The sequence below is a fragment of the Vulpes lagopus genome, chromosome 4 (genome assembly GCF_018345385.1).
Source record: "Vulpes lagopus strain Blue_001 chromosome 4, ASM1834538v1, whole genome shotgun sequence".
NCBI classification, from domain to species: domain Eukaryota; kingdom Metazoa; phylum Chordata; class Mammalia; order Carnivora; family Canidae; genus Vulpes; species Vulpes lagopus.
Window position 1 is genome coordinate 90052259 of NC_054827.1, and position 19449 is coordinate 90071707.

Sequence of the window (19449 nt, forward strand, 5' to 3'; positions counted from 1 at the left end):
CTTATTATACATAATAACACTAAGTCAATATGTCCACCCCCTTCCCTCATCTCACAAAGGAACGCCACCAGTACTGGACAAGTGCAGTCTGACCTTTCACAGAAAAACAAAACTACTATTGAGAAAAAAAACACAAAAAACAAGAAACCAGTTCTGAACAGAATGCACCAGAATCAAACTTGCCAAGCTGTCTGTACTGTGGAATTTTGCAGTGTTTAATGTCAACTGTCCAAAACTGGCCTTGTGGGTCTCTCTGAAAGAATCTTTAATACCACTATGACTACCCAGCTCTGTAGGTAGCATTTTAGATAATCAGAAGTTCCTGGAAACTACTGTAGAGCACACTACTCAGGAAAGGCATTTAGTAACCTTTTAAAAGCACTGAACCAGAGGGCTTATCTTAACCGAATTATCTCAGCAGCCAGTCTCCTTGCAGGTTGAATCACTATGCAAATATCAGGGTTCTGAGTCAGTGAAAATTGCTGAAAGGGACTTGGTTTAGTAAGCACAAGGTCTTTTCTCTAGAAATGTAAGCCGTGCTTTAAAAGGGGTTCTCACATTTTGCCTTCAAGATATCACTGGTACAGAACTCACCAAGACAACTTTTTACCAATAAAAAAGACAGCATTCCAAAACGAGAAATCCCAAAGCCACTATCCCTCCCTCTGTGATATTAGTAGGTAAAAAAATATGTATATATTATACTTTCAATTTTAGATTGAAAATTTAATTCCTTTAATAGGAATTAAAGAACTGAAAATTTTTGATACTTCCCACGAAAAGGCCAGCGAGTTCTTCAAACCATTTTTAAAAGGCACCAAACAAAAGGAGCAGGTCCTAACACTTGAAATTGAGATGAAAAGCTACATCTCACCAATTCTTTTTTTTTTTTTTTAAAGATTTTATTTATTTGAGAGAAACAGAGATGGAGACAAAGCATGAGCAGGGGGCGGGGGGGAGGAGGCAGAGGGAGAGGGAGAAGCAGACTCCTCAATGAGCAGGGAGCCTGATGCAGGGTTCCATCCCAGGACCCTGGGAATCATAACCTGAGCCGAAAGCAGACGCTTCATCAACTGAGCCACCCAGGTACACCACTGTATCTCATTAGTTCTTTAAAGAAAAAAAAATTTTTTTTTTGGATAGGAATTTTTTTGTCCAAACCAACGTTTCCCAAACTATGCAAGATTATGTTCTCAGAAAGCCAGTTAAATGGTACATGTTGGTAAGGAATAGTTGTTTTTTTTTTTTTTTTTAAGATTTATTTACTTATTTATTCAGAGAGAGAGAGAGAGGCAGAGACACAGGCAGAGGGAGAAGCAGGCTCCATGCAAGGATGCCCGACGTGGGACTCGATCCTAGGTCTCCAGGATCACACCCCGGGCTGCAGGCGGCACTAAACCGCTGTGCCACCGGGGCTGCCAGGTAAGGAATAGTTCTAAGGAACATATTCAGATAGTACCTCCCTTTCTTAGTTATGTTTTCATCAGTCACAGTCATTAAAACAAGAAATAACAAAGATTCATAATTTCTACCATCATTCTCATTCAGCTAGCTCAGTCATAATCCTTATTTTCAATTTGAATTTCAAATCCTCTCTACAGGTTATCAATCATCACTAGTAAGCTTAAGAAGGGCTTTGAGCTATACAAGCTTTGCTTCAGTCTTTTCCTCTCTGCCTATAGCAAGGGACTCACCAGTCTTCACTGGAATGGGCAGAGAAGTTTCTCAGGGACTGACTCAAGTCACTCTATTACAGGGACTCAGGGGCAACTACAGGGCAGTTCTATGGCCCTGCATTTGATTTAATGTTCTATCATAGCCACTTCAAAATTCTTAACTTTTGAACAAGGGGGTCTCATTTCTTCATTCTGCAGTAGCCTCTGCAAGTTTTGTAACTAGTCCTGCACAAATGTGGTGATTTTTAAAAATGGTATTGACTTAAATGGATGAAAGCCCTAGATGTGAGACAGGGATCCATCAAAATCTGAGAGGACATAGGCAGCAACCTCTACGACCCCGGCCGCAGCAACTTCCTATTAGATATATCTTCAAATGAAGGGACAAAAACAAAAATGAACTACCGAGACTTCACCAAGATAAAAAGCTTCTGCACAGCAAAGTAAACAGTCAACAAAACCAAAAGACAACCTACAGAATGGAAGAAGATATTTGCAAATGACACATCAGATAAAGGGCTAGTATCAAAGATCTATAAAGAACTGATTAAACTCAACACTCAAAAAACAAGTAATACAGTCAAGAAATGGGCAGAAGACACGAACAGTCATTTCACCAAAGAAGACCTACACATGGCCAACAAGCACATAAGAAAATGCTCCTTATCACTCAGCATCAGGGAAATACAAATCAAAACCACAATGAGATACCACCTCACACAGGTCAGAATGGCTAAAATTAACACATCAGAAAACGACAAATGTTGGTGAGGATGTGGAAAAAGGAGAACCCTCTTACACTGTTGGTGGGAGTGCAAACTGTACAGCCACTCTGGAAAACACTGTGGAGGTTCCTCAAGAAGTTAAAAAGAGAGCATCTGGTCACCAAGCTCCGTGCCAATGTGAATGCCCGCACCTTTGCGGGAAACATACCCCTACACCTGGCAGCTGGACTGGGATCCCCCACTCTCACCCGCCTCCTTCTAAAGGCTGGTGCTGATATCCATGCAGAGAATGAGGAGCCCCTACACCCACTGCCTTCGCCCCCTACCTCTGGTAGTGACTCAGATTCTGAGGGACCTGAGAGGGACGCCTGAGGCAGCTCCCGGGGCCATACACCTCTTGACCTCACTCGCAGCACCAAGGTGAAGACCTTGCTGCTAAATGCTGCTCAGGACACCATGGCACCTCCCCTGACCCCACCCAGCCCTCCAGGGCCAGAGCTGCCACTTGAGGATGCAGTCCTACAGAATCTAGAGCATCTGCTAGATGGGCCAGGAGCCCAGGGCAGCTGGGCAGAGCTAGCAGAATGGCTGGGGCTGCACAGTCTGGTGGACACGTACCGGAAGACTGCCTCACCCAGCGGCAGCCTCCTGCACAGTTACAAGCTGGTTGGTGGACTTGGCAGGCCTGCTGGGCACCCTGTCTGACATGGGCCTGGAGGAAGGAGTGAGGCTGCTGAGGGGCCCTGAGGCCCGAGACAAGCTGCCCAGGACAGAGGTGAAGGAGGACAGTGCATACGGGAGCCAGTCGGTGGAACAGGAGGCAGAGAAGCTGGGCTCACCCCCTGAGCCACCAGGAGGGCTCTGCCATGGGCACCCCCAGCCTCAGGTGCACTGAACTGCTGCCCACCAACCAGCCCCCTCCCTGGGCCCCTCTGTACAGCACCCCTGCCTATTCCAGTTCACTATGACCTAGCAATTGCACTGCTGGGTATTTACCCAAAGGATACAAGAATAGTGATCTGAAGGGGCAACTGCATCCCAGTATTTATAGCAGCAATGCCCATAATAGCTAAACTATGGAAAAAACGAGCCCAGATGTCTATCAACAGATGAACAGATCAAGAAGATGTGGTTTTTATATATAATGGAATATTACTCAGCCATCAAAAAATGAAATCTTGGGAATCCCTGGGTGGCTCAGCGGTTTAGTGCTGCCTTCAGTCCAGAGCATGATCCTGGAGTTCTGGAAGAAGTCCCACATCGGGCTCCCTGCATGGAGTGTGCCTCTCCCTCTCCCTGTGTCTCTGCCTCTCTCTCTCTCTGTGTCTCTCATGAATAAATAAATAAAATCTTTTAAAAAATGAAATCTTATCATTTGCAAGGATATGGATGGAACTAGGGGTATTATGCTAAATGAAATAAGTCAATCAGAGAAAGACAATTATATGATTTCACTCATATGTGGAATTTAAGAAACAAAACAAAGGATCATAGGGAAATGGAGGAAAAAATAAAACAAGACAAAAATCAGAGAGGGAGATAAACCATAAGAGACCCTTAACTCTAGGAAACAAATTGAGGGTTGCTGGAGGGAAGGTTGAGGGGAAGGGGTAATTGGGTGATGGGCATTAAGGAGGGCACTTGATGGAAAGATCACCGGGTGTTAGATACAACTGATGAATCACTGAACTCTACCTCAGAAACTAATAATACACCATATGTTAATTAATTGAATTTAAATTTTAAAAAAATGGCATTGAGGTTAAAAAGAAAGTTTTTTAAATTTAAAAAAATGGCACTGAGGTTAAAAAAAAATGTTTTACCCTATACCATACTTGTAACTTACAGGGTTTTTATTCTACTTTAAAAAATACAGACCTCATTATTTCTTTTAAAAGATTTATTTATTTGAGAGGGAGAAAGAGTGAGAGAGAGAACAAGAATGCATAAGCAGGGAGAACAGCAGAGGGAAAGAGAGCGGACTCCCTACTGAACAGGGAGCCCAATGTGGGGCTCAATCCTAGTACCCTGGGATCATGACCTGAGCTAAAGGCAGATTCTCAACCAACTGAGCCACCAAGGTGCCTTGCACCTAAATATTTTTATATTTTCAAACATTTTTATATTTTCAAACACAATTAAGGTAAAGTATTAAGTATACTTCACCTGGATCACTGCAAAGAGTTTTCAACTGTTTCTTCAGGATCTACTCCTGCCCAACACCAATTTGCCTTCATATTGGCAAAGTTCTTGTGTAGTACAAACCTGATCTCACTTTGCTTAAAATGCTTCAATGACTTGTCCACTGCCTGCAGCATCAGGTCCACTAAAGACTTCAGGTAGCTATAAGGCCCTGAGCTCCAGCCTGCCTGATGCTTGGCCTCACTGGCCTTCTTTCAGTTTGTAGTGCCTGCTCTGTCCCCACCTCATAGCTCTTGCACCTGCTGTCCTCTGCCCAAGGGACAAATATTTTGACCTAAGTGCAAGGATTCAGATAAAATAAGGTGAAAATCCTAGACTCAAATTAGCAATCATTACTGGCTTTTATATCATCAAAGAAACACAAGAAGGGTCTGACAAAGGCTTAGAATTCTTAGTAAATATGTTTCTCACTTATGTTATGCTTTGGGCTACTTTTCCAATGGTGAGGACAGTGAGACTCCATCTACCTATGAAACCTGGGGCAATAATGGGAAGATGCAGGAAAAGCCAGTTTTCAATCTTTAAGTTCAGGTTAACCAACCACCTTTATCATATTCCTGACCTCTTAGATACAATGTTCATAAACAAAGTGGATGGGTTTTGGAAAAATAAACTGGAAGGTACTAATGGGACCTCACCAAAGAAGATATACAGATGGCCAATAAGCATAAGAAAAGATGTTCCATATCATACGTCATCAGGGAAAAGCAAATGAAAACAATGAGATACCATTATGCATCCATTAGAATGGCCAAAATCTAGAACTGTCAATACCAAATCCTAGCATGGATGTGGAGCAACAGGAACTCTCATTCTTTGCTGGTGGGAATGCAAAATAGTACAGCCCCTTTGGGAGATAGTCAGTTCCTTAAGAAACTAAACTTACTCTTATACCACCAGCAACTGTGCTCCTTTGCTATGTACCCAAGGGTGTTGAAACCTTATATCCACATAAACCGCGCCCCCCCCATTTATAGTAGCTTTATCCATAATTGCCAAAACTTGGAAGCATATCAAGATGTCCTTCCGTAGGTGGGATAAACAGATTGTGGTACGTTAAGATTATGGAACATTATTCAGAGCTAAAAAGACATGAGCTTTCAACCCATAAAGAGATATAGAGGAACCTTAAATATTTATTATGAAGTGAGAGAAGCCAATCTGAAAAGGCTACATGCTATATTCCAAGTATATGACAGTCTGGAAAAGGCAAGACTATGGCCACAGTAAAAAGATTGGTGGCTGTAAGGTGAGGGAGTGGCGTGAATAGGTGGAGCACAGAGAATCTCTAAGGCAGTGGAACTACTCTGTGTGGTACTCTGATATGAGTACTCTGTATTCATAATGATAAAAACATCATTATATATTTGTTCAAACCCACAGAATGTACAACACCCAGAGTGAACCATAATGTCAGCTATGGACTTTGGGTGATTATGATATGTCAAAGCAGATTCACAAATTTTTTTTTCCATTCAAGAGAATATTAAGTTGTTTACTGATTACACATGATAATGGATGATACACAAGCTTTAATCCCATCTATAATTTTATCTGATAAAATTGATAATTCAATTTAGATATGTTGCATAGGATGTGCCAACAACCATAATAACCAGATAAACTCCAGGACTTTGCTTGGGTGACCCTTTTAACGGTGAACTCCAGGTCACAACACATTAACTGTCAGTTCAACCACACCAAGGTTTGTGGAGACAATGGCTTCTGTGCCCAGGCAGGTTGCAAATAAATTTCGAATGGAACCTGGCATCACCCGGAAGGAATCCTAACTTCACACTGTTGGGGCAGTTTACCAAGATGGCTTCAGAATAGACTAACTTTACACAGCACATTTTAAAAAAGACGCATTTATTCAGCGTCATGATCAGACATTTAGCAAACAGTATGGGTGCAAAAAAAAAAAAAAACTACATTAAAACCCTTTGTTGGAATGCTTTACACTCTCCACAGAACAGAAACTAAAATAACCTGTTTTATACAATTAGTCACAAATACAGTCCTCGAGCTTTTTGCCCATACACACGAGTATTGTCTAAGACGTGTCTTCTTTGTAGCAGCCAGGCCCTGCCACCACCTGCTCGGCTGAGTTCACAAATCTGTTGTAACCTATAGCTTCCCTGTCCCTTCTGTGGCTCTCCTCTCCTGCTAAGCTTTGTTTCCTGGCAGTAATTAAAACCTTCCGCCACTGCCATGGCTGCTGCTGCTGGAACCGCCACAGCCACCTTGGTTTCATGGTTTGGCAAAGTATTGGCCTCCACCTCCATAGGGGTCAGAGCTTCTGCCTCCAAAATCTCCTCCCTTCGTGGGTCCAAAATTTGAGGATTGATTGTTGTAACTGCCAAAATCGTTACAGCTTCCACCACCTCCAAAGTTGCTTCCACCATTACCAAATCCGTTCTAGCCATCCCCACCACCACCCTGTCCACCACCACCTCCACTGCCACTGAAGCCACCTCGACCACTGAAGTTCCCTCCATGACCAAAGTTGTCATTCCCACCAAAACCACCACCACGACCACCACTAAAGTTTCCAGAACCACTTTGGCCTCTCTGGCTGGACGAAGCACTAGCCATCTCTTGCTTTGATAGGGCTTTCCTTACCACACAGCTGTGGCCATTCACAGTGTGGTATTTTTGAATGACAATCTTGTCTACAGAGTCATGGTCATCAAATGTCACAAAAGCAAAACCTCTCTTCTTGCCACTGCCTTGGTCAGTCATGATCTCAATCACTTCAATTTTCCCATACTGTTCAAAATAATCTCTTAGTGATGTTCTTCAGTGTCTTCTCTAATGCCGCCAACAAAAATCTTTTGCACAGCTAAGTGGGCACCAGGTCTTTGAGAATCTTCTCTTGAGACAGCCCTCTTTGGTTCCACCACTCTTCCATCCACCTTGTGTGGCCCTGCACTCATGGCTGCGTCCACCTCCTCCACAGTGGCCTATGTGGTGAACCCAGAGCCTCTGGGGCACTTGGTGTCTGGATCTCTCACTACCACATTGCTCAGAATGGCTCCTCAGACTTCCATTGGTTGTTTCAAAGCTCAAACCTCCGATGAAGGGCTTCTGCAGCTGCTCAGGTCCTTTGGGAGACTTGGACTTAGCCATGACGGCAGTGGGAGGGGAGACTTGAACGATGCTTACTCGGTGGCGTCCAGGGGCACAAAGCAGATTCACAAATTTTAACAGATGTAGTACGCTGGTGGGAGGTTGTCGAGAAGCAGGAAGCATATGAGAAATCTCTGTGCCCTCTGCTCAATTTGCTGTAAACCTTAAATTGCTCTAAAAAAAAAAAAAGTCTTAATCTAAAAAAAGTATTACTGGGAATGAATTAAGGGCTCAGTTTTTTTTTTTTAAAAAAGAGTATCTCATATACATTATTTGAAGAAATTTAAATATTAGAGGTGAAAATATTCATATGGAAAATGTTTAAAAATGGCTTTTTTTGCTCAGAAAGAAATGGACAGTTGCCTGCAATTTTAGTCTACCTTTATTTTAATGCTCTGATAGTATGCCAGCCCAGTGGTATACTGTGCATGTTGAAAGTCCACTGCTACAAGAGCTTTCCCAGAAGAGTAGTATCTTCTGGACTGAGAGGTCTCCTGATCTTGGCCTTTAGGATGTTTAGCAAAGATGTACCATTCTCCCCCACCCCATTCTCTTTAACTAGCTCTTTGAATACTCTTATCCTAGCAGCCAGAGAACATGCTGCTGGCTTTTCACAGCAGTGTTGAGAGAACTGGCTCTCTGTGTGGTGAAAAAATTAAGAGTTCTGTTCATAAAAATATTCCAGGTGAATTAAGGGTCTAAACATTAAAAATTTTAACTATGAAAACATTAGAATATATAGGGGAGTAGGTCTAACCCTGGAGAAGGAAAGTCCTCGTAAGCCAGACACAACCAAAAAAATTATCTAATGGAGAATTATTTATGGGGTCGTTGATGTAGTCCAATTTCCCAAAGTTAGGGCCAGCCTTAGAGAAAGTATTTACCACATAAAAAAGGATTAGTATTCAGACAATACAAAGAACTATAAATCAATAAAGAAGGCATTTTTAAAAAATTTAGCTAAGGATATTAAGAGGCAATTCACAGAAAGGGAAACAAAAAATGCCTGATGAATAAACAAAGAGCTGCCTAATAAAGAAAAACAGTGAGAGATAAGTTTTTCTTGAGTAGATTGGCAAAAAATTTAAAGATCAATTTTATAGAGTGTTGGCAAGCAGTGGCATGTACCTGAGACCCTATTGGTGAATAATTTGACAGTGTTCTATCATACAACCCCTCCAAAACAACAGTACTGTTTGTCCCCAGTAAAGAGAAAAATTGGACCTTACATATGTAGGGAGGATGCTACACTGTAAGTTTTTACTGTAACACAAGAAACTAGCAATACCAGATATTGAAGTGAGTTATAAAATGGGCCACACTGGAAAGTGTGCCAAAGGGAGATAATGAAGAATCAGACTTGAGTCTCTCTCCCATAACGAGCTTCCAGAGAAAGACCAGAAGGAGAATTTCTTTGGAAAAATTTTCTGTGAGACAGCCACATAGCTCCTTCTCTCAACTAGATAAAGGGCGGGAGTATCACCTTCTTGCCTCATGAGAGGGTTTTCGGTGAGACTAACTGCAGAGTTGTGGGCCGAAGTTCTCCACAGTTAAGGAAGCAGAGAGCTGGTATCTGACTTCAACCCTGGGAATCCAGAACATGAGAGGCAGTGTGGCTGGCTATCTTGATGACTAGGGAGTGAAGGAACACTGAAGCTACACTGGGACTGGGGCTTATCCTGTGTTAGAGCAAAGAGTGCTAGATGTTTCTGTGGGCTAGGAGTAGTCCAAGCAAGAATGGGCTAGTCCAGGGCTTGTCTTAGGTCTAGACCTCTAAGGCTGTCTCTGAAGAGGCAACATGACCTCATGAGGCAGAATTGGAGATGGGCCACTGGGTTCCCAGGGGCTGCGAGGGAGCAAGGGATGAGGGCTTGGAAGAACATCCATGAGATAGTCAGCATTAATTCTCTATTAGGTCTTGAGAACAGAGGCCAACTTATCACAATATCAGTCATAGGAAGATTTTCCTAGTCTCTCTGCCAGTCTCAAGAAAGCATAACAAAGGGGCACTTGGGTGGCTCAGTCGGTTAAGCATCTGACTCTTGGTTTGGTTCAGGTCATGATCTCTGAGTCCTGGGATTGAACCCCACGTTGGGCTCCGCACTCAGTGTGGAGCCTGCTTCTCCTTCTCCTGCTCGCACCAACCTGCCCCTTTCTCAAAAATAAATAAAATCTTTTTTTTTTTTTTTTAAAAAAAAGAAAGCATGGAAGAAAGATTCTGTCTTGTATTTTCCAAGATGTATTAATTTTTTAAAAAGGCAATTTTCATTATATTCCATATGATATGATTGAGTTTATATTAAGAAACACTTTGTGAACATTTATGTACATAAACACATAGAAAATGTTTTAGAAGAACAAAAATTGAGAATGGTTACTCCTCTGTGGAATAGTATGGGGGGCCTAATGTCAAATGGGAAATTAAATTCATCCTCATTAAGAACACATTCATGTATTCCATGAATAATTAAATGCATTAAAAACCCCAATCGCTTATAATTTGAATAAAGTCTAATTTTTAGCTTAAAAAATAATTTTTAAGTTTAAGAAAACAACAAAAACACTGTTCCAAGGAAGAGAATCTATCTGTCTTAATTTACTAACTGTGGATCAGCAAAGTTCTCACGAGGAGGATATGCACACCTCTGGGCTGTTTGGTAAAGGTCTGTCTGCCATGTTTCAGTTTTTTCTCTACAACATACAATATCTGGTATTGCTAGTTTCTTGTGTTACAGTAAAAACATCTGAATGAACTCTCTATCTGGGAGCTGGCTATTGACTGGGGACCTCAAATTCTGATTCTTCTCAAAGTAGACAAGATTCACAACTGAAGTTTTAACACTGTTTTCTTAATTTTAAGAAGTCTCTTTGTGGTTTCCTCTGTCAGCCAGAGTAGGAAGAAACAGGACTCTATCAAAAGAAAACAAGATGTACATCCAGAAATAAATTGCCACATGGTTAATGAATGAATGAAGAACCACTGAGTGGTTTTTAAAAGAACCCAAAGTTTTTAAGGTAAAGAGCCCTCCCTCTTACATGGGTATGTGTGTATATGCACACACATTTGTGTATATACACCATTTGTTTTGAAATGGAAGAAACCTGATAATACTAAACCATAGCCTGTGAATGCAGAGGCAAAAATAGTGCTTTAGTTGTAGACCAATATCTTAGGAAAGCTCTTAATCAGTATGAAGAAACCAGCTAAGCAAATCACAGGTTCTAAAAATGAATAATGTAACAACCAACAGTTGCCAAGAAAAAGGTAAAGCTTGGTTTTGCACTACTACAAACATACAGCAGGTTTAGGTTTCTTCCCTAAACCCATCCTTGTTTCTACATTATATCCAGGAATTGGTATATTATAGTCTGTAGGGCAAGGGTATTTTTTATATCTCAAATGGTTGAAAAATGTTGAAAACAGAGTATTTCATGACAATAAGGTGATATGAGTATCACATGTAAGTATCCATAAATAAAGTTTTACTGGGGCTTTGCCACATGTATTGGTTTCTGTATTATCTACTGCTGCTTGCACACTACAAAGTAAGTTGAGGAGTTCCAACAGACATTGTGGCTCTTAATAATATCTGATCCTCTAGAGAAAATGAGCCAACCCCTATTCTAGACCAATAATGGCTATTTGTAAACATCACTATTGATAGTTGCAAAAAGCTACCCATTCAGCTTCTTGTATACATTTGGTGATCATCAGTTGCTCAGAGATGGCAAACCCCCTTTATTAGCCCAACTATTAGTGTTTATTCAACCTTTCTGAGCTCAAGTCACTTCAAAATGCTCCCTTGATGCTGTCCATGGGGAAAAGAAGGCCCTCAAAAACATGCAGCTCTAAGCTCCTAAAAATACTCAGTGTTAAAGAGTTATTACTATGCTTATTAGCATATTCTGGGAATTAATCCCCCACAGCTTCTGCCAGTTTAGAGTATAAAAAACTCATTATGACTCACATTAAACTATACTTTTAATATAACTATTTTATGCTTATATATATATATATATATATATATATATATATATATTATTCTGTATACTCTGAAATTCCACGTAAAAAAATTACTCCGTATAAGTGGTTTGAAGATAGCTTATTCATAACACCTCTTATTTATACGCAAATTACCAGCCCAGTCTCAGGAAAAACAAACTTAGCAGATACCAGTCACACTTCTCTTCCAACCTTCTTCCCCTACCTTCAGTGTCACACAGCATTCCCATCTGCCCCTTCCAACTACAAGCCCCCTCCTTCTGTACTCACAATCATTACACATGCTCTCAGCCCACTGACAACATTCTCTGATGCACAAACCTCATTCTGTTACATCCCTGGTTCTACCTTGGGCAGTTGTGATCCAAACCTTTTGCTCCTAAGCCACCTTCCCTTTCTTCCCCCAGCAAATCAAGTCTGGCCCTTAGGATGCCACTGACCAGGTTTCACTCCCAACTGTGTATATCAGCCCTTCAATTCCTAAGGGAGATGCGGAACTCAAGAGCAAGACTTAGCACCAGTTCCCAGAAGTCTAGAGAGCAGAGCACACACTAGGGGTTCAGAGCAGCTTCAAAACAGTAAGACCATGCAGGGCCCTAGAGCAACCTTCTGGCAACCCTGCCTCCACAAAAAGGATGCGCTGATCAGCTGACACAGATATTCCAGATATCCACAAGTTAGACTTCTCACTATGAGTAAACTGGCAATCACTAACCTGAGCTTGGTTTCATTTATTATTTAAAACAAATTTTTTTTAAAGATTCCATCTATTCAATTCATGAGAGACACACACAGAGGCAGAGACATAGACAGAAGGAGAAGCAGGCTCCATGTGGGGAACCCGATGTGGGACTTGATCCTAGGACCCTGGGATCATGCCCTGAGTTGAAGGCAGATGCTCAACCACTGAGTCACCCAGGTGCCCCTTTTATATCACTTTTAAAAGAGTTTTATTTATTTATTTGAGAGAGAAAGCACATGATCTGAGGAAAGGGCAGAGGGAGAGGGAGAAGCAGACTCTCTCCATTGAGCATGGAGCCCAATGAGAGGCTCAATTCCAGAACCCTGAGATGATGACTGGAGCCTAAGTCTGATGCTTATCCAACTGAGCCACCCAGGTGCCCCTGAGCCTGGTTTTATTAAATCAGTTTTCCAAGCTGATCCCTGGATCAACTCTGAATAAACTGGGGAAAACTGAGTTTCTGGTTCTATAAAACAGATACACTTACTCATCACACCGAGGCTCCATCTTTCCCTGTGAAATAATAGAACTTGTGACATCTTTGCCAGCTCCCTCTAGACATTTATCAAACACTTACTATGTCCTGGTGACTTGCCGGCAACTGTAACATCTAAAATAAATAGAGTAGAGTCCACTCTACTGAGGAACTTTAACTTGCTGAGAACACAATGTTGTGAAATGTGAAATGCCAAAAGGCTGGTATAAAACCAAATCTACCAAATAATCCAAACATGTGAGGGGGGATGCAAGGATGCTGGTGAGGCACTGTGGGCCAAGATACAACTGTTCCAGGATGGAAGAACAAGCCAGAGTGGAGTCTAGGAGAACGTATGGAAGTTGACAGAAAATCCCATGAGAGAAAGGATAAAAAGGAACACGTGGTATCTGACCATGACCAACCCACCCTCCTGAGGCCAAAGATTCATGCCAAAGAGAATAAGATTAAATAAAAGGGCATCTCCTGAGGGCCTCATGGCCAGAGGAGTTGAGACATGATAGGGAAGCAAAGGAAGATTCTCAAATAAGAGGCTGACATCATGAAAGCAACACTGTAGAAATATAAAATCACCCTTCCAATTGGACACATTGGGTCAGAAGAAAGAAAATCATGAGGGAAGGAGGTACTTTGGATTTAGATTAACAGAAGAGACAGTAAAAACTGCAGAGAGCCAAGATATGAGTTCTCCTAAATGCAGAAAAGAGGTTTCATTCCTTCCCTTGTCCTGAGATCTTACCATCCATCCATATGAAGTCAGGAAACTGGCTGGTAATAATAAACAATCAGAGTGATGGGCAATGCACCAGAACCTCCTAAAAGTCCTACTGTTGTTACCTTGAGATTATTATGAGGGACTCATGAGGGCCGCAAGGATGGCCTTCACCTTTGGTGATTCAAGAAATGATGACATGCTGAGAATTATCTGTACACAATGTATGTGGTAATTCTCTACAAGTGCAATACCTTGTTTTTCTAATCATATCATGTAACAGTTTACAGTATTTGGTTTTTGTGCCCCACCTCTGCATTCAGAAATGTCCAAGAACAGGAGATGTCTACTGTGGGCCTCAGGTGCTGTCAGAACTGCTAGGCTGACAGGGTCGCCGGCAGGGCTGGGAAGGGCCGGCAGGTCCCCAGCAGCTCTCTTGATTCAAACAGCCCTTGGAAAACAGGAAGTGCCTCCGAGACAAGCAAGCGTACACCTTCTCGGAGTTGTTTAGATACTGTCTCCATCTGTTCCCCTTAACAGCTTCCTTCTGCCGAGGCGCAGCTCTCCCATCTTATCTGGCTTGCGTTACTGCCAGTTTGTTTTCATAAAGATCACTATCTCCGCCAGACCCTGGGAAATAAGTGAGACGACAAATCTGGTTTTGATGAAAAGGAGACATTAAATGGGGTGTTAGTATTACCCATGGGACAAGGAAACTCTGAAACTCCACTGCCTCACAGACTTCACACCCCCACTGAAGGGATGGATCAAACACTATAGTATCCTGTCTTTAAAAGTGATCAGAGAAAAAACGATGGCCTGGCACTATGCACACATGGACTCACATGGCCAGCCAGAGAAAGAACACATCCTTGTGCCCTAGAGGTATGTTTGCTTAAGAAAATATTCATACAAATCCAGAACATCCACCGTTCTGAGTTTCTCCTTAATAAAACTAGACCTGTATCCCCCATCTGAAACCAGAATCTTCTAATAGAGTAACCAGACTTTTGGGGGCTCTATGGGTATAGTATATGTGATCTAAGAAGGTAGTAAACCTGCCTCTTCTAGAAGCAGCCGAGACACACAGCCAGTCAAACATACTGGACAAATGGAGATGCTCATGCCCAAACGAATAGAGGGCAAAGTTACTTCTAATTCCTCTTAAGACCCCTATAATGAGCAAAAAGCTATTTCTTTGCAAGTAAAGGCTGTGGATCACAAGGCAAGGAGGAAATTTCCTAAACTATTCCTTTTCCCAAATTTTGTAATGGTTGCTTTCCTTCATACTATAACCATGACCCCACCCTTTACACCCTTTAAGGGTCAACGATCATCAAGGGAACCTAAAGGTAAAACAAATTTTCCTCTCTCAGTATACTGTTTCTGCTTTCTCTCCTTAATAGAAAGTCTGCCCTGACCTGTCAATAGGAGTGTTATTTCATCATTTAATTACTAAAAGAAAGCCCATTAGAGGAACCAACATGTGTCTGGTTACTACCTTGATACAAGGAGTTAGGCTAGGAAAGCTATTCTTAAGCTTTCCATCAACTTTGCAAAGTAGGTATCATCTACCCTCTACAGATGAGGAAACAGATTGTGTGTGGTTAAGCTAACTTGGCCAAGGTCAAACAACTGGTTATGGTCAAATTAATATTCAAGCCAAACTCCTCTACCCAGCGGGATCTCCATCTGAGATCTGAGATTTATGGACTCCTGGTCCAACAGGATAGGAAAACAATTACATTTTATTTTTCATTAGTCTCCACCTAAAATTCAGCATTTTTCTCTAATGATGAATATAAGCAACCAACCACCATAGGTCCTAGCAGTATCTGACTTTGTCACCAATAGAAATAAATTTCCCTATCACCAGTAGTTGCTGTTGATTTCAGAATATTATTTAAGCTCATTACTACTCATAAATTTAAGTCATTAGATCTTGTGATTTTGTGCATTATTAAAGAAGCACTACTATTCCAACACAAAATTTGTTTTCCTAAATATTTTAGTTACTGTCTTTCAGTGTAATTGGCTTCCTCTATAGTATTTTTGCCTTATTTTATCTATTTAAAACATAATACTGAGGAGAGTTCCACAGACTTGTCAGCCTGCTAGGAGAGCTGCTGGCATACACAAAGTAGAAGAACTGCTGCTCTAACCCCTGAACCTCTCTCTCTGCTAACTTCCCCACCTAGCCTGCCTCCCCACCTTTTCCTCCCTGGTTCTCTTTCCCCAGATTATCTTAAAATGGTTCCCTGCACAGAATTAAAAAAAAAAAAAAAGCAGTCACTGAAGACTCAACCATTAAATCAACAAAATGTACTGTCTACAATTGAGTAGTACTTGTATTTATACATTTGCATGGCTCCAGATTTTCAGTCTCAAATTAGCTTTCAGTATGATGGCCCAAAACCCAACTTATCATTTCGCTGACATAAAGAATGACGTGGGCAACTCCATTTATCAGAAATCCTAGAACTGCCTAACCAGTGCCTGCCAGCATGAAATAATTTCCAACAGCAAACAATGGCACAATAGGTTAAAACAAAAAGTAGTATTATAGAATAACAGTAAACTAATCCAGGGACGGCTGCTCAGCAGCCAAGATTCTTTGAGTATCAGGTAACATCTTTCTTATGTTTGAAAATGCAAGGACGCAGCTCTCCCCCACATCCAGACTTAATGGCAGTCTCATGGGAGTGTGCTTGAATAACACACCAGACTCATACATTATGTACATGCATGGGTTTCCTCAATGAGAATGAGAGAGAGGAAAAGAGAGCTTCCTCACTGAATCACAAGGCATACATTTGTGACAGGGCACGGAGCAATGGTAGGGTGTCAACATCCTGATGGTATCAAACATATAGAAGATTAGTCGGCAAGAAAAAAATATTTCAGATTTTCAATAGTGAGTCTTACATTACAAAATATTCCCTAAAGCTTTAACAAGGCCATTTATGTTAACTTTCTTTTCAAAAGAATCTTCCACTCAATACATAGAAGAATGCAAATGCTGAGGTTATAAGGTTGAAGAATTTCTCTAATATAAAAATATTTCTCAGCTGATTCGACTAGGCCATGATATCATTTCTTCCCTTGGCTTGTTCAACCCTCTGTTCCCCGATTCTTAACAAAGAAATTCCTTGTGGTTCTATCTTAAAAGCGAAGTGAGAAATTGTGGCCTACATTATGCCCAGACACATGGCTTGAATGGTGAACCCTGCCTTCAGTTCTGTTTTTCCATAATTCTCGAGTTTTAGTTTGTGCGTCACTGGATCAGTGTTAGCTGTTTCTCCAACACAGGGCGCCTCTACAGAGCAGCAGTAACAGAAACCCTGGCAGGGTCTCTAGGTTTGTTATTAATGGATTATCCACTGGCTTTATCATGCCACACCAACTAGCCAAGGCTTCATGAGTTTGGAAAAGTCAAATGTAGATAATCCAGTCATTCATACAAGAAGTCAGGTATAGGTTGGGAGTGAGACTTTTAGCTAAGGTACTGTTTTCATTCAATTCCAAATAATAGTTGATTCCCTGCGTTATCAAGACCAGAATTAATTCCAAGGTGAGTTTGAGAGTGGGTTGTCCTATGCCTTACAGGGGAACCCCTTTCTACAGTGAGTAACTTCACAAGGCTTGTATCCATCTCAGAGCGGGTGTCCCAGATTTACAGGTTCCTAAAGAGATCCGGTTGCGTGCACGTTCCTGCTTGCGTTTAAGATTTCTTAAATCTATAGGTAAAAGATCCCTGGGCAAAGGGCACCTGGCACCTGGTATCTATCTAATCTTGTTGGTGTCAAAAAGCAGGTAAGCAAAGCCCACAGTGTTTCCTATGCCCAGTGTATGTATGACCGCTAGATCAGGATGTAATTAGCCTCTAAAGTTCCCAATCTCTGCCCCACCTTTGTTTCCTCCTAATTATCTCAATTTAAGCCAATTAAAAGAAACATGATTATTCATCAGGAGCTCTTCACTATTTATTTATTTTTTATTTTTTTTTTTAAACTTTTTTTTTTTTTTTTTTTTTATTTATGATAGTCACAGAGAGATAGAGAGAGAGGCAGAGACACAGGCAGAGGGAGAAGCAGGCTCCATGCACCGGGAGCCCGACGTGGGATTCGATCCCGGGTCTCCAGGATCGCGCCCCGGGCCAAAGGCAGGCGCCAAACCGCTGCGCCACCCAGGGATCCCGCTCTTCACTATTTAATGGATGAAATTTTCTCTCTTCAAAGCACTTTAGGAAAGTAGGCTCCGGAATAGACTGGTGATGACTTATTTTATTCAGGGCTGGATGAAGCCTGAGCTATTACTACATAGCTGGTAGGACAGAAAGTATTAGAAATTCTTCCACTTACTATACTTGTGACAAGCTACATCTTCACTGTTTATTCAGCTGGGCCTTGTCTATTTGACATCTGCAGACAAAAGTAAGTGTGTGCATTTTAGAAAGATGTGAAGATTCTGTATTTCAACACAGGCAGTATGATATGATATGGCAAGATCTCTAATGAACAGAACATACAGCATGGTTCAAACAGCTATTCTTTTGAAAATTAAGACTGAAAGGGAATTCTTGAGTTTGCTAAATACATCTCCCCTCCTTTTGATACCAGGCTGTTACACAGTTCTCAGAAAGGTATTCAATTTATAATAGGAATGCATGGTGGTAAGGTATAATGTTGTAAATAAACAGAAACAAAATCTCAAGGCCAGAAAGGAACCTAAAAGACAAAAACTCCTGTTTCCTGACCAAATCAAGACTCAAGTAAATTAAATGACTTATCCAAGGCCACTGTACTGAGTGTCCAAGGCACACAACACCACATATTAGTGATCCATCTTTCCACTCTATCATACTATCCAAGACACACAGAAGTCAACTGTTCAGTCAAGATAAGCATGTTAGAATGAATCACCTAGTCATCTTACAAATTCCTTCTGAATATCACTGCTAAATTCTTCTCCGTGTATCCAAGTCAGGTCTGCTTTCAACCTACAAAATTTAACATGAAATCCTATAGCTAAACGAAAGAAATAGACTCAAATATCCTGCACCTCCCACACCTGAGCACCTGACATCCAATCTTAAGATAATAAGCAGTTAAATTTCTAAGCACCCATCCCATCCTGTTTTAACAAAAAGGAGAGGGTGTAAGACAATATGACACAGCCTTCTTTCCTCCCTCCATATTTCCAATAGACTAGGCTCTTGAGTGGAGGAGTACCTGCTCCTTTTTAATAACCCAAATACTTGAGAATGTCACCTATGAGCAAGATTTCATTATGAACCAGTTCTTAGGGAGATTCAGTTGGCTTTATTTTTTTTAAATATCAAGCCTTTAGAGTGATAATGAAGGAATGGATCTAAAGTGGTCCCCAAACCGGCAGCCTTAGCAATTCCTGGGAATCATTAGAAATATAAATTTGAGGGCCCATCCCAGATCTTCTGAATCAGAAATTGTGGTAGTGGGACAGAACAACCTGTTTTTTTATTTTATTTTTATTTTTTATTGGTGTTCAATTTGCCAGCATATAGAATAACACCCAGTGCTCATCCCATCAAGTGCCCCCCCCAGTGCCCTTCACTCAGTCATCCTCACCCCCCACCCAACTCCCTTTCCACCACCCCTAGTTCATTTCCCAGAGTTAGGAATCTCTCGTGTTCTGTCTCCCTTTCTGATATTTCCCACTCATTTTTTCTCCTTTCCCCTTTATTCCCTTTCACTATTTTTTATATTCCCCAAATGAATGAGACAAT

The 19449-nt window shown here is 41.3% G+C and overlaps 1 protein-coding gene and 1 pseudogene across 1 annotated transcript in view; both read right to left on the reverse strand.

Moving 5' to 3' along the window:
• IQGAP2 (IQ motif containing GTPase activating protein 2) overlaps positions 1-19449 on the reverse strand; it is a 302560-nt gene that overhangs the window by 177894 nt on the left and 105217 nt on the right. The window lies entirely within an intron of this gene.
• Positions 6229-8872, reverse strand: LOC121489671 (annotated as a pseudogene).